Here is a 15,544-nt window from a genome sequence, read left to right on the forward strand (position 1 = left end):
TTCATATTTTGTTACAAAATTGCTACCCGTTAGAATTTTTTTTAAGGTAATGCAGGAACGATTGAAATTTCTTTTTTCTAATAGCTGCAATACTGACGACGAGAACTCGATAGATAAGGTTCCTTATTTCACGATACCCTATGTCCCTCAGTTGACTGAAAAATATAAGAATTTAACTAAAGATCTAAATGTAAAGCTCTCGTACTTCAGTTTAAATAAACTGAATAGATATATCAGGGTACACAAAGATACTCTCCCGAGTACATCACATAGGAAAGTTGTGTATAAGATTGACTGTGGGGATTGTGAGGCGTCTTATGTTGGTCAGACGGGGAGACAATTATTAACGAGGATCAAGGAACATGATTCGCATATTAGAAGGAATTGTACGGGACATTCAGTCATAACGGATCACAGATTAGAACATAATCATGAGTTTAAGTGGAATGACGTTAAAATATTAGACCAAGAACCGTCGCTAAGCAAACGCTTGATTTCCGAAATGATTTACATCAAAAGACAAAAAGATGGCCTTAATTTGCAGACGGATACGGAAAATTTACCGGAAACATATGTTAATGTTATCGAAGGACTTGCGAAGATTTGACATTACACTGTTGGTATTTGTAAAGTGACGTAAATGTTATCGTAGGGACTTGCGAGAATTTGACATTATATTATTGGTATTTGTAACTTGACCTCTCGCCGTATGTATAGTTGATAACATTGTCGAATCGTGCGTGTCACTGTCAGTTGAAACGGTTTGTAAGACACATCCACTTCACCGCTCATCATAAAACAATAAGTTTTATAATCGACTGACGAGCATTGCGACCTGACTTTATTGTTTACTTTGAATCTGTGAGTTGCTTTTGATCTTTTTCTTTTTGTTAACTCTTGCATTTTATGTGAGTGGATGGTACTCCGGATGTCCACAGGTATCGCTACACAATGACAAACGACATTCTGCAGTTCAAATTTTCTGGCACTTCAACCAGGAAATTACACGACGATGCTTTGGAACGTGTCGGAGTGCACATCCGCCCTAATTATCGTTTGACTTGATGTTTGCGGCGTTAAGGTTGTTTCTTACCATACTTATGTAAAATTTTGTTAATCATTGCGCTGAGGAGGACCCCAAAAAAGGGTCGAAACGTTCGTTATTGTATTCGAAATTGAATTAAATTTAGCGGTTGTTCGAGCGCGCAATAAACGCGCCGAACGAGTTGCCGAATCCGTTCCGCGAGAACGCGAGATATCGCGACAGGCTCCGCTCAGCCTTTCGACTTTGAGACGACCGGGGTTTCAGTGTAACGCGGACTCGATCGCTTGTTAGGAACTTGAGTGGAAGGCCTAAAAGATAGCAATTGAATTATAAAATATATATAACTTTATTCGATATAACAAAACAAAACTGACGAACTGCGAGATGTACAGAACATTCAGTGTGAATGCACTCGGCGCGCTATGATTTGTCGTTTTGCGGCGCGGTTTTACATAAATTGCGATTCTCTCGAAACGCGGTTTTCTCCTACTCGATACTCCTTGGCGCGGTCCGTCGTATTGCCTTTGCACGCGGGCGGAAACGCGATCGGTATGGCTTGGAAGTGCGAACGCCCGGGGCGATGGCTACGAGAACTCTCGTTACGAGGCTGAGTACGCTCGACCTCGCTGGACCATGGCCGTCGGGAGTGAGTTTGATGGAGTTCGGGAACACTCTAAGAACTCTTAGTAGAGACTCGGAACGCCGGACCTCGTTTTGCGTGTTCCCTGGGAGGTTGGATAGGGTAGGCGTCGTCGAAGGCAGCAGAAAGCTGGAGCTAAGACGAAGTGCCGGCTCCTGTCGGAGCGCCGGCTTATATACCGCGGCGCGGCGGGTTTGTTGGAAGGGAGGCCGGCGGTCGGGCGAGCCGCGTGGGGATGCTGACGCGCGCTCGCCTTCGGCGCGGATCGGCTCCTTCCGGCGGTGCCGAACTAATCGAGCATTTCGCGTGAGAAGCGAACGAAACGTATATCGCAGTACATATAACGGTTAGATATAATTTTACATGACAAAATTGGGGGAATCCCCAACAGCGGTCAAACATCACGCTGGGCTCTTATTGCCTTTGTCGAGTTTTTTGGTTGATATTATTTTTAGTTTCAGTTTACACAATTGCGTTTTAAGTCCGACAAAGTCTATATTGGCACGCAGTGCCAATTTAAAAAACTGAAACATGTAGGTATTTAATAATAATTGATATTGTGAAATATTATTAAGGGAATCAAGATCCGCTTCGACCGAAAACGGCACTTCTCATTGCTTATATGTTATTTTAAGTTTTCTTTTTTTCTAAATTTGCATAAGATACTTAATTTTTTTAATTGATATATTAATTTTTACTTTCCATGGGAAGGTTGAAGGTTTGGTTGAAGCATCAGGTCTGTTAATTTTCATGTAAAATTGTAGTATCTTATAAACATCTAAAAAAACCAAATTTATGTAGATTTTCATGAATTCACGAGTTGTAAAAGGCATCATAGATATTCCTTCAACGATGTCGATACGCAACTATCCAAAGCGCACAATTAAAATGTGAATAGCAACTTTAACTTCAATAACAACTTAAAAAAAAACAGAAAGATTTATTCAATTTCAGCAGTAAAAGATGAAGTTATTGATAAAGTTTAAACGCAGACAAGGATCAAGATCGAGAAGCATGTATAAAGTTTTCTGCTTTTCGAAACAAGATCGGGGGAAGCATGTATAAAAATTGTTGCAATTGTAATTCCTCTTAACCTATCTATTGCAATAATAAAATAATCTGGGAGCAAATACTTCGTACAATAACATTCTTATTTCCAAACTGAATTGTACCAAAATTACACATTACAATTACTTATTTTAAATATATATTTTTAAAAAGGTAAATTTTGTACATACTTATCGGTAACAGCGGTCCACTTCCCGAGTAGAAATTTATTCAGGCGTGCCTGTTGTCATGTACGGCCCTGATCAGGTATAAATGAGGCATGCCTGACTACGGCATGCCAGATCAGGTCCTGACTGGTGCCATATCAAGCATGCCTGGTTATATATAATCAGGCAAGCCTGATAAGGCAATAATCAGGATCTTTTTGAGTATCCCCTAATACACAAATTTTCAAAAGTAAAAAAATCTGATATATTTATTAATATATAATATTTATAATAAAACATCGAGGGCCTTTTTTATTTGACTAATATTATTTATTGTAGAAAGTACAATTTGTCTTGAGAATTTTTTCTTATTGTTAATAAGATTAGATATGATAAATATAAGGTTAGGTTACAACCTAACCTTATATTTATCACACATGTTTTAAAATAACTTGGGTTCTATTACCGTGACTACAATATGTCAAAAAGTTAATGATAGACAACTGATGTTATATAGTATTTGGCTGGGTTGTCCGTCCGCCTTAGGCATGTGCAGATGTGCAGTGTATTAATCTCATATGTACAGATATATAATACACACTGTGTTATTATTATAGAATAGCTGTTAATCCACCGCTATCAGAAATTGTGTTTTTTATATATCTCTATATCTGGCTTCGAAACTATAGACTCTACTGATTTCATCTTTTGTACAGTCAATCTTTTTCTAATTGCACAGGTGAGTAAAAGTACATCGTATTTACATCAATATATATGCTGTTGAAAATTTATGAGATTACTCATTTTCTTATTCCTAAGAAAATGAGTTTACGGTCGAATGTATTGTATATATATTGTTTAAATAACTGTTTAACAGGACATGAGTGACAATAAAAGAAAACGAAAGCAAGAGCTAACACGACTACAGGTGAAGCGGCACAGAAAACATAGAGCTTATTGTAGTACATCTGAAAATGGAAATAAATCTGACAGTTCATCTGCTTCAATGGCTTCTCCTGCTGCTGCTTCAATCTCAAATGAGCAAGAATTTTTTATGGACATCGAACAATTCATATGATGAAAACACTGCAGTGAACAATAATAATGAAAATTTAAACTTAACGCAGGATTCCATGAACAATATAAATGATGAGAATATTCTCAGTGACAGTATTGGGGACAATGATCAAGCTGATTTCGAAATGGATGAACACAGTAACACAGATGAAATGGATGAACATAGTAACACAGATGAAATGGATGAACACAGATGAAAATATAGATTTATTAGAACCCAGTATATATAATGAGGATGAATTCTATGAATATAACGATGAATTTGATGAGATCACAGAGCTACGAACGTGGGCATTGTCTGGAAATCCTACTATACCTCACACACGACTTGATGAATTATTGCGTATCCTGAGGACTCGTTTACTTCCAAATTTACCAAAATGTTCTAAAACTTTTTTAAAAACAGCACCAATTATGATATCCAAGTCAATGAAGATTCTAGCGAGTTTGTATATTTTGGTTTAAAAAATATACTGCATAATCCAGATTTCCACACAAATAATGTTGTCAATTTGAAAGTCAATATAGATGGTGTGCAATTATTCAAATCAAGTTCAAGACAGTTTTGGCCAATTTCTCGGGTCAAAGGGGAAGTTATTGAAATAAAAAACATATTGGACAATTCACAGCTGCCAGGACAAAATGCTGCTGGACAATTGGAATCAGACGCAGAAGATGACGAATTTAAATTTCCCCTTACCACATACGACGTTTTTACAGATTTTGATGAGAAACTCAAAACTGATTAGGCCTATAGAAGAAAAATTGTATGTTATTTTTTCTATTCATAACTATTGTAATACAATTGAATACTGTATTTAAATATTAATTCTTATTATTATTTCCTTTTATTGCAGAGAAAAAGAATAAGGTCTCAAATTAATGTAAAACAGGATACTTCAAAAAATTTAGGTGAAATCGTAAGGTTTTTCATGATTAGATTAGTTGCTCTGAAATTTACAGCTGTTAAAAAGATGAAGGACAAAGAACTATTCAAGGATACGCATCTTTATAAGGTGCTAGAAGGTACAAAAAGATTATTTCGATCTTCTTATCTCATTAATTTTTTCTCACCATCTATAATGGTGGATATTTTTGAATTCTAGGACTATTTTTAAGTGCTCATAAAGAATTTATTAACTCAAAACAATTTCAACAACTCATGGGCAAAGTTTTGAATAATGCAAAAGACTGGGACGGATTTCGCTTTGTACGGCAACAAGAGATGATCAAAAATAACAATATATTAGCCAAAAAGAAAAATAAGAATAAAGACGAGCCGAAGGGAAAGCCAAAGAATAATCAAGGTAAAGATGAGAGTGATGAAGCAAACGAGAGCGAATAAGGCAGCAGCGATGAGAAGCAATAAAAATAGCTGTGAAAATAAAGATATAAGAGTAAAGATTATATATTTTATAATATTATTATAATATTACAATATTTTGTTTTTTATAATTTTGCGTTTTTATAATAGTTATATGCGACGGTTTTATTGTTCGCACGTCAAAGAAAATTTACTTTTCGTTTTGGTTGTAAAAGTTTTATGTTATTGTGTTATCCTCTGTAACGTCCATACATTGGATGAATATAAAAATATATGTCTTCTAAATAAACAATAAATATCACAAAAGTACAATTAATAATAGTCATTTCAGGTCCTGATAGTGCCCTTATATTTTGCCTTATAAGGGCCCTTTTTCTTTATCCTGATAATGTCTTGAATATATATTAATAATATAATATTATGCCTAAAAGGGTCCTCATAAATTCGCCTGACATGGTCCTTATTAGGTAAATGAAATCCGGTCCTGAACATGCATGTGCTGGTTACACTCTTGCTCATTTTACGCATGGTCAGTGCTTTAGCCATTGCATGGGCTATGCATTATTCTTGCCTTGCACCGATTTGGACCCTGTTTCATGCACCCGTAACTATAATCTACCTACATCTCGTGGCTCTACTGCATCTCTGTGTCTGTAGCTACTATCTCTCTTTGCCTAACTTGTTATTATGCTTTCTCAAATTACATTTAAAATCCTTTCTGACTGTAAAAGAGATCTCTGTTGTTAATTTTCCTTATTTTTACCTCTTTTTCTGTGTGCTTGTGTTGCGAGCGATTGTGACCTCCAGCGTTTCGTTTTCTTTGTGCGGTTCTGGTTGTTGCCGAGGCGATTCCGGTGTCTTCGTGATTTAGTAACTTGTAAATAGCTCCTCATTCAATCTTCCTAGCACTGAGCTATACTCCCTTGATTCTACTGTATGTGACGGCTGAGTCTCTTTTCCTTTTCTCTTTGCAATCATATCTATTTTTTGTTCCATCCCTTCCCTGTTTTCGACGATTACTACGGTGTTCATCTAATTATCTTCCGACTTGTCTTGCTAAAGGTGAATGAGTGTCCTTACTCAGCGATGCGAAGAGCGTGGTCCGTGGTCGGTCGTGGACCCTCAATGGAAGCTGTGGGCAGTTCGTCGGCCGGAGCCCACGTCCTCTAGCTTTGTCTTGCTGTGAAAGCACTGCTTTCGCGGCTTGACACCTGCCGTATTGGCTTGGTCAACCGGCCGTTGCCGACTCTCAGGGAGTTATTCCGCCGGGTTGGGGCTTGCGAGCGGTCCACTTCGTCGCTCTGATATTCGATTTGCGGTAATTGGGTTGTGTTGCGCATCGTCTGCGCGCCTCTGGAGTTTTGCGCAAAAAGCGGTCGCAGCCTTAGCGCGTGGCCAAGATGCCGACAAAGCCAGTACTATCTCTCTGGCGGAAGCTCTGCTGCTTCGATGGCATCGAAGTGACGTTTGCCGTGTCTGTGCCCTGCTTTTACACGCGATGCACGTTACGATCCATCGGCAGAGCTCTCTTGTGTGCCGATCTCTCCTTTAAATTTTTAAAATCTTTTGTCATGGTCGGTAGCCTATTGCTGTGTCTCGAGCTGCGCTCTACCGCCGTCGTTTCCGACCCGCAAAGTAATGGCGCTTGCTGCGTTGTGTCCCAGCGCTACTAGCTATCCTCCACCGCGTTGTCATCTCTAGGGATGCATGAGCTCATCGCACATGACAGACGTTTTTCCTAACCAGTTCTGCCTAACCAAGGAAAGAGCGAGTTCGCTCACTTTCCCCTATCCTGCCAGTTCTTCTTACACGTCATTCGCACCAGTTAGACGAACGGACTGACTCCCGTCGGGGGGAGGCTAAAAAATGCCGAACGTCTCAATCCCGCCACCCGGCTGCTCCCAAAAAGCATCGGCTTCCCTCATCTCATACTAAAAGGGAACAAGGCAAAAAAAACAGGCGTACTCACGCGGGATTGCAGGGCACCATGGCCGCGGTGCGACAGAGCTTCTGGCTCTGGCCACTTTCCGCGCGCTTTGTTACGCGAAAGATTCCTGCTACGCGAAACATCCTGCTACGTCTGAGGCAAAAATGGGGGTGTTACCTCCGCCTCTCGAGTCACACCATCTCGGCCATTCTCAAATTGCGTTTGAATTATACCAGGCGCCCCCCTTATCGTGCGAAGTCAGCGTCGAAATTCGCGTAACCATAGGCATTCGTCTTTGCGTGTGTATGCCTTCGCCACAAACAATCTTTGAATTAGTCAGCGATTTATAACTACAGACTTTCTGTCTGCCTTCAAGCGCTTTATTGCTCATGCGGGAAGCCCCGCTTCCATGTATTCGACAATGGCATCATTTCAGGGCATCGCTCCAGTGTCTGATTGTAGAATTTTATAGGGCACCGAAAATCAAGGCACCAATAAACAATTTGCTGCGATTTAAGATATCCTGGCAGTTCTCTTACCGCCCCGCAGCCCTCGCCTTCGCCCGGGCTACTGGAAGCTCCGCGGGAAAGCCAGCGAAAGACGTTGCTACACGGAGGGCGGGTACAGCGCGCGCACTGTTCGGGGGCCAGGGCGAAACACACTATCGAGATAGCCATTCCTTTCTATTCGTGCGTCCCGTTACAACCGGGCTGCGGACTTTCTGATCCGAACGCTTCTTGATCGTATGTTACCCGGGGTACACTTTTTGTAGGGCGATGTTTCTTAACGGGGGTTGTACCGGCGCATACTTGACTTCGACAGTACGAGAACAGACCTTGGTGGTGAACCCGGCAAGCTCGAGCAACTCCGCCAGCAGTTGGAGTCGCTGGAGCCGCGAATACGCTAAATCAGTTGCATTAGTGGCTATCCAGTCAAAGTGGCGATGCAGCTGATTGTCGTCAGAGGCTTGGGGTCTTGTCAACCTACTCCACGGCGGTACACCTTTTGTCCCTTTGATCTAATCTGTCGAGTGTGGTGCTCGTGTGCTCCCGCTGTGCTCTCTTATGTCTCATCCTTTGGGTAGACTCATCCTGGTTCGCTGGGTACGCCATTCCTGCCTCTGATTAGTCCACGGTGGCCACACCAGGTTCTCTGCTTCTTGTATTGCTCCGTTCGGCACTGCTCAAAACTAGCGATCGTACCGTTCAAAAATTAGCAGCCAGAACCTTCCGTCTCCTTTGCTTGTTGGTTCGGTCGAATAAGATTAAGAAAGTGACCGCGTTTCCGGCGAACCAAGAGCCGTGACTTTCCACTGACAAGGAAACGCTGGACTAATGGTACCGGACAATTACCTTTCCTAACGTTAGTTATATCGCCGTACAGGTATCCGAATTCTTATATGTTCACTGTATTATATTGATTCGGTCTGTCGATTTACGTCAGTATGCAAGAGTCGTAGACATGTGGTCGCTATATTGCATGCATGGTAGGTAGGCGGATGATGGTAGCGGAGCAGTGGTTTAGATCCAGTACTTCAAACGGATTGAGGTCTGGACGATATCTCTGAGGTGTTGGCTACTTTTCTATACCATTTTTCCTGTTCCTCCCCAGATCCGACCCGTTCTATTTGCTTGCGTGCTGTTCGGCGGCTTTCACAGTCTATTCGTTACGACTCGGCCCTTACTACCTTTCATACACTACTGATCTTATTCTAGGGGAGCGCCAAGATTCCGTGACAGCCCGCGAATAACTGACCGATAGCGTCCGCGAGTGAGAAGTGCGCGACCGGGAGGATTCGAGCTACGCCTCTTTTCCACTTATCCTCGCTCTGCCTGGTCTAAACCTAATCTTAACAGCTAATTAGCCAGTCGGCGCACTAACTTAAACTCAGGTTGCTTAGACAAGATCCATCACAAGTCTTCAGCAGGTAAACAAACCAAGCGGCTGCGGCTCCTGCTCCTCACGAATAGCGTTGACTCCTTGTGCAGGAGTGATTAGCACCAAGGCCGGCGGCCGCGCTCTCTGGGGTGTGCGAGCCGCACGCACCGCCCGCGTCCTAAACGCAGCCATAAATCTCTTTCTCACAAATAACGTGGGAAATAGGTTCAATTCTCTGGGCCGGCTAATATCTAAAGTATTCCCTGAGCCTCGCCTCCCCAGTCTAGCCGTGGTTGTATTACCTGCCTCTATTTTGCCCCTGCCATCTTCACACCTAATGTCTCCACGTTCCGCGACCCATGCGATACATATCCTGGTGATGTTGCCCTCCGCAGTAACCAGGGATGATGATGTGCCTTAGATCCAGCCAAAATAACATGAGAAACTGAATAAGTGACAGGAGATTGGCCTTTAATATGCCTCAAACACCCTTCGTGGGGTATACATCGGTGCTCCCGATCGCTGCAGTGGGCTGATATCCATTCCTCCGTTTGTTATGTCGTTCTCTTTTACACTGTGGAATCACGGCAGAGTCTGGGAGAGTATATGCTCTGTCCTCGCTAAATTGCGTTCACGTCCTCCAGGTGTGAAGGCGTTGCCAGTGACTATCCGGTCTGATCCCCTGTCCCGGCGACTGCGCAGCGACGACCCATACACTAGCTCGTGCTCTCCCGCCGCTCCCGTGTACCGGTTGTGGGTTGACCAACCGTGCGTGGTGGCATATCACGCGCCCTGCGGCTCGGTATACGCGACCCATTATGGCTGTCTCCTCAACTTCAGACCCTGCTTAGCGTGCCGGAGGGGCGAAGCGGCGAAAACCTGCCAGCGCCGCGCCTGGGCTCGATTTGGGTGACGCGAGACCGGGCGCCCCTTTGGCCTCCCTTACTGCCGGCTGTGTTTCTCTTTCGCTTGCGGTCCCCGGTTCACACTGCTTTTTCTACCTTTTCTTCTCATGATTTCTTCAGGCCAATTTGGTTCTTTGCGAGTCCGTTGTCCGTGTTTTTCACGTCCCATTTAGCCCTCTTACCTGTCCTCGCCCTGCTGGCTCGCCTCTGCCGCCGGCTGCGCACCCCGGGGCTCGGCACGACCCGCGTACACGACCGGGGGGGGGGGGGGGGGGCGGCCACCGAGCGCGCTCTTTGCACACAGCCCATCCCTTCGGTACCGACCGCGCCGGGCGGTACTCTTCACGACCCTCTGGATCGGTCCTCGGCGGCCGGCCCCCGAGAGAGGCGTGCAGGGAGGGGGGGAAGGCGGCGTTGTGTGATAGCGGCGCGCGCCAGGATCGTGCCACTCGGCTGTGTGTCGCCCTGATACGCCAGGATAAGTAAGAGGAGCGCGGCGCAGTACTAAAGGAATGCAAGTGGGAGGGACCGCGAGTACAGCCGGAAGGGCAAGGACGGGGGATTTTGTGTTAAGATGGTGCTCTCTTGTGTGGCGTCCCAGATTGCCCTACTCTTCGTCTTGTTCATAGTGTTGCCCCCCTCTCTCTCGTCCTGGGATTTTTATATAAGTGACGCGTTTCATGTGCAACAAGAACAGACAAGGGGTGATCAACTTCGCGTCGGGCTCCGTTGATGCCCTGCTATGACAACCCGGCCGGCGTCATCTGGCGCGTTCTCGTTGTGTTTCCCTATTTGGAAACATAACAGGTTGAGCTTCTCTCCCTCTAGTAACCACGCGGCCTATGATATCCTTCTTATTTCACCTCGTTTCGTCTTTCCCTATTGCCGTCAGCAACACCCAGCCTTCTTTTGTTTTTTTCTCTTGCGTTCTCCACTCTTCTAACTCATTTGCTTTCCGTTCGTTTCTCCGCATGCTTGTTTTGTGTGCCTTGCCCGTCTGCCTCTCCTGCGTTGTCGGCTTCTCTCTGCATCTGGTTCCGCTTGGTATCTATTTGTGATTATGTGCTGTACTCTCTCCCCCCAGTGTGGTGTGGATACACGCGCTGGCAGGGGGCGCCCATTCTGATGTGCTGTGGGGCGAGCACAGCCAGAGAAGAAGAAGAATGAAGAAGAACGAGGAAGGGGAAGAGAGGGAGATGAAATAATGACAGAAAGCCCGAGGAATAGATGAACCCAACACCGGGTACGCACAACCCCGAGGGGGGCGGCGGAGGATGTTAAAATGATCACACGTGAAGAGGGAAACGGGGAAGAAGAGGGAGAAAGAAGGGGGGGGAAGGGAGAGCCCACGGGGGTATATGGGGAATTAGACCCCAGATGGAGGTGCGACGTGAAAAATGGTATTGCAAAATAAATTGTGTTACCTATATGCGCATAAATTTAATTATAAAATACAAAAATAAAAATATTAGCAATTAATAAGATTCAAGTGATAATTAAGTAGATATTAGCCGTAGCAAAACCTATAATTTGTATAATTCCTATAATAGTTTATTAACGCCCAATACATTTAAATTAACCATCCAAACTTGTTATTAAAAAATAAAATATGTGTGCATGTGTGCATACGTGTGTGTGACAAGTGATCTGAAAGTACTTGGTGTATTTCTGCATTACTCTGCATAATCGCATTAATATTTATAAAAAGTGATTAGAAGAGTAAAAAATCTAATAGAGAAATCAATACTTAAAACGGTATAATAATGCATACTCGTCAACAACGCCTACTTTCTCTTCTCAAATCTATAAATGTTTCCATATCCATCTTCGATTTCATCAATTGAAGATTCACTCAGTTGAAGTCTCATAGAATCTTCATCAGATTCTGAGCTTAAATAGGACCTGCAGTTATACAAGAAGTGATTAAAAAAGTAAAAAATGTAATAGAGGAATTAATATTTAAAATAATATAGAATCGTGTATTACTCGTCAATATATATAACGCCTGTTTTCTTTCTCCTCAAATCTGATATTTTCGCTTCTGTCTCTGATTTCATTAAAGCCTCTGTCAGATTCTGAGCTTGACTGGAACTTGCAAATTATACAAATTATACAAAGAGTTATTACAGAAATAGAAAATAAATTGCAATAATGGTTAGTATATCAAGTGCTACACATCATTAACCCTTGAAGTGCATACGTTTTTTCGGTACCTTCTAAGTACATACGTGGATCTGTCACGTTCAACGTTATTTTTCCCTACCTTAAACTATTTCAAAACATCTAAAAAAATTCATAAAACATTTGTCTACATTGTAGTTGACGATTTTATAGTCATTTTGATAAACATTGTTTATTTAATATCTTCTGACAGGCTTGTAAGTTTTACAGTTACGAGCAGATATCATTTTGGCTCGGACACCGTAAACTCACGTATGCATCTTAAGGGTTAAGAATATTATTCAATTATTAGACCAAAACATTTATTTTTAGAATTCAAATTCTTTCAATGGTGAGTATTATCAATAATTAAATTTAGTATTTCCAGTATAGTAATATTTACATTTATAATATATAAGTTTATATTTATGATATATTTGTGCCTTGTACGTAAAAATAAGTTTCTATAACTTATTGTTGAAAAATGAGATATACTGTACAATGCAAATCACTTAACTTTTTCCCTTATTTTATTGTAAAATATAAAAATAAATATTTACTTTAGTAAACACTATAATAATATGATAAATTTACAAAGTATGTACAGATTATTTAATATTAGATTTAAAATTGCGCGTAGGTAGGTAGAGCGGAATAAAAAAGTTCTCTAGCAGTTTTGTTCTTTTCACAATAATTAATGAAAAATTATTTAATAAAGATCTACGAATGCGCATGCATCGCCGCAATTCAGTGGCGAATTAGCCCAGTCAAATGGGTAGGAAATAATACTACCAGCGCTGTAACTAGCGTGGAAGTGTGTCTTTTCGGATTGTAATAAAGATACTAAAAGCCCACCCCCGTACCATCGTCGTAGCAAAAATGGGGGTGCAAAGAAAGTCCAAAAAATTGGTTTTTTGCCAATAACTCAAAAAAGTATCACAATTAGGGGAAAAAGTGAAGACGTGAAAGTTGTAGAAAATGAAATTTCACACAAAAAAAGATATATACAAAAATGTTGTATGACCAAATGCAGTCGATCTAGATTTTTTTAAAATAATAAGTATTTTATGACAAATAAAAAACACGTGAGAGCGTCGCGCATTTTTTATCGATAGTTCGAAAATGGCGACTCAAATAAAAAAATAGTTCAAATAAAAGTGGTAGACATTTTAATTACGAACAATTTCCATTTTTATTTTTTTTTGATAGGATCAATATTGACAGAGATATGAATTTTTTAAAACATTTATTATCGCTCCTCGAGTATGATTTTTAGTGGTAAAATCGCCTGTAACTCAACATCTGTAAATTTAAATGACATTATACATCTTATGAAAGTAAAAGATAATTACATTTCGAAAATTTCATTCTCTACAACTTTCACGTCTTCACTTTTTCCCCTAATTGTGATACTTTTTGAGTTATTGGCAAAAAACCAATTTTTTGGACTTTTTTTGAACCCCCATTTTTGCTACGACAATGGTACGCGGGTGGGCTTTTAGTATCTTCATTATAACCCCAGAAGACACACTTCCACGTTAGTTACAGCGCTGGTAGTATTATTTCCTACCTTGGCCAAAATTTCAGCCCATTTGACTGGGCTAAATGTAAATGCGTTACGAGGAAGAGTTAGTTCAGCATTACGTGCCGATTGCAAATGTTATATGCGCGGCAAGACATTGGTAGAAGAGCGCTTTTAATAAATATCAATAAAGCATAGATTGTCTCTCTCGCAGATCTCTATTAATCCATTTTTAAATTAATTATTGTATTATAAAAATCGCAAAATGATATAAAACTTTTCTACTTGTCAGTTTAATCCATTCTCCCTGTCCACGAACTGTGTTACACTAATCTCTCTCTCTCTCTCTCTCTCTCTCTCTCTCTCTCTCTCTCTCTCTCTCTCTCTCTCTCTCTCTCTCTCTCTCTCTCTCTCTCTCTCTCTCTCTCTCTCTCTCTCTCTCTCTCTCTCTCTCTCTCTCTCTCTCTCTCTCTCTCTCTCTCTCTCTCTCTCTCTCAGACGCCATATTTCAATTTTTTAAATAATAAATTAAGATATATATATATCTTTTTTTTTTTTTGAAATGTACAGTCCTGGAATATAACGCATATATATGTAATCAGATTCAAAAAACTGTCCCGAAAATTGCCGTAGGACATGAATTTTTTCCAGGACAGTCCTGGAAACTGCCAAATGTCCCGGAATATACCGATATCAAAAATAAAAGTCCCGGAACATATTTCCGAACCTACATATATATGTAGGTCCGGAAGTATGTTCCGGGACTTTTATTTTTTTACATCGGTATATTCCAGGACATTTGGCAGTTTCCAGGACTGTCCTGGAAAAAATTCATGTCCTACGGCACGTTTCGGGACAATTTTTTGAATCTGATTACATATATATGCGTTATATTCCAGGACTGTACATTTCAAAAAACGTAAACAGTCCCGGAACATACCTCTAGAGCTACATATATATATATAAAATAATAATATAAATATAAGTAAAATTATAATACAAAGAATTGTATATAGTTTCTCGGATGTCTATGCATTTGATAGCGAATAGTAAATCACAGAAAAAAAGTTTGATCACAAATAAATGTTCTGTAGGTACATTAGACGCCAAAATTGTTCGCATAAAGTAATTTACGTTGATATATTATAGTGTTTAAGTCTAATTTGTAAGATTTTATTACGGTTTATAATTTAATCATAGTATATAATTACTCGTCACTTCTCTCTATTTCTTCTCCCTGTTGTCCAAGTAGCGGTGTGCTTGTCCGTATTGTACTTTTGCTTTGTGGTTCATTCAAATGGAAATTGCTGTCTCTCATTGAGCTTGAAGAAGTTGGTGCAGGTCTGTATATATACGAAAACTTTAATTAATAAAGTAGAAAAAGCAATAGAGTAAATATTTATTTGCATGCGCTTTTTATATATTTATCAAAATATGTAGAAAATTGATTTTGTACTTTTTTTCGAGAAATTATACAATAACCCAAAACCACACACATTGTTGTTTCAGTCATAATTGCATATAAATATTGCATATATATGTATGTGCCGTGATAAAAACCGGAATATTTATATTTCTATTTATTTATTATTTCATTATTGTACCTGCTTTATGTTCATATATTATATACGTTTCAATATGTTATATACGTTTTTGGCTGAATACTTACTTACAAGTTACCAAGTGTCGCTTTATAAGATAAGTTCTATTGTAATGTTTTATAACCTTTTGACACGTTTTGCATTTCGCATCCCTGCCATTTACGTCAAACTTGTTCCATATGTTCGACCTTCTTATCACATTTCTATGAATAAAATTACATTTATCAGAGTGATCAATTCTCAAATGTTTT

The 15,544-nt window shown here is 40.6% G+C and overlaps 2 long non-coding RNA genes across 4 annotated transcripts; one reads left to right on the forward strand and one right to left on the reverse strand.

Annotated features, from left to right (window-relative positions):
* The first annotated feature begins 74 nt into the window (after positions 1–74).
* On the forward strand, positions 75–5,612 carry LOC139820437 (uncharacterized). 3 transcript variants are annotated; one of them, XR_011733965.1, is made up of 7 exons: positions 76–861; positions 939–3,149; positions 3,517–3,638; positions 3,777–4,421; positions 4,496–4,743; positions 4,834–5,002; positions 5,083–5,612. It is a non-coding gene; the product is annotated as an uncharacterized lncRNA (long non-coding RNA). The 3 variants fall into 3 exon arrangements; XR_011733964.1 differs by having other exon boundaries at positions 75–861; positions 3,417–3,638; positions 3,777–4,743; XR_011733963.1 differs by having other exon boundaries at positions 77–861; positions 3,777–4,743.
* Positions 5,613–11,400: 5,788 nt separating this feature from the next.
* Positions 11,401–15,538, reverse strand: LOC139820696 (uncharacterized). Its single transcript, XR_011734088.1, has 4 exons — positions 15,362–15,538; positions 14,904–15,035; positions 11,997–12,101; positions 11,401–11,912 (listed from the first exon to the last, which is right to left on the reverse strand). It is a non-coding gene; the product is annotated as an uncharacterized lncRNA (long non-coding RNA).
* Positions 15,539–15,544: the final 6 nt, after the last annotated feature.

The sequence above is a fragment of the Temnothorax longispinosus genome, chromosome 10 (genome assembly GCF_030848805.1).
Source record: "Temnothorax longispinosus isolate EJ_2023e chromosome 10, Tlon_JGU_v1, whole genome shotgun sequence".
Classification (NCBI taxonomy): Eukaryota; Metazoa; Arthropoda; class Insecta; order Hymenoptera; family Formicidae; genus Temnothorax; species Temnothorax longispinosus.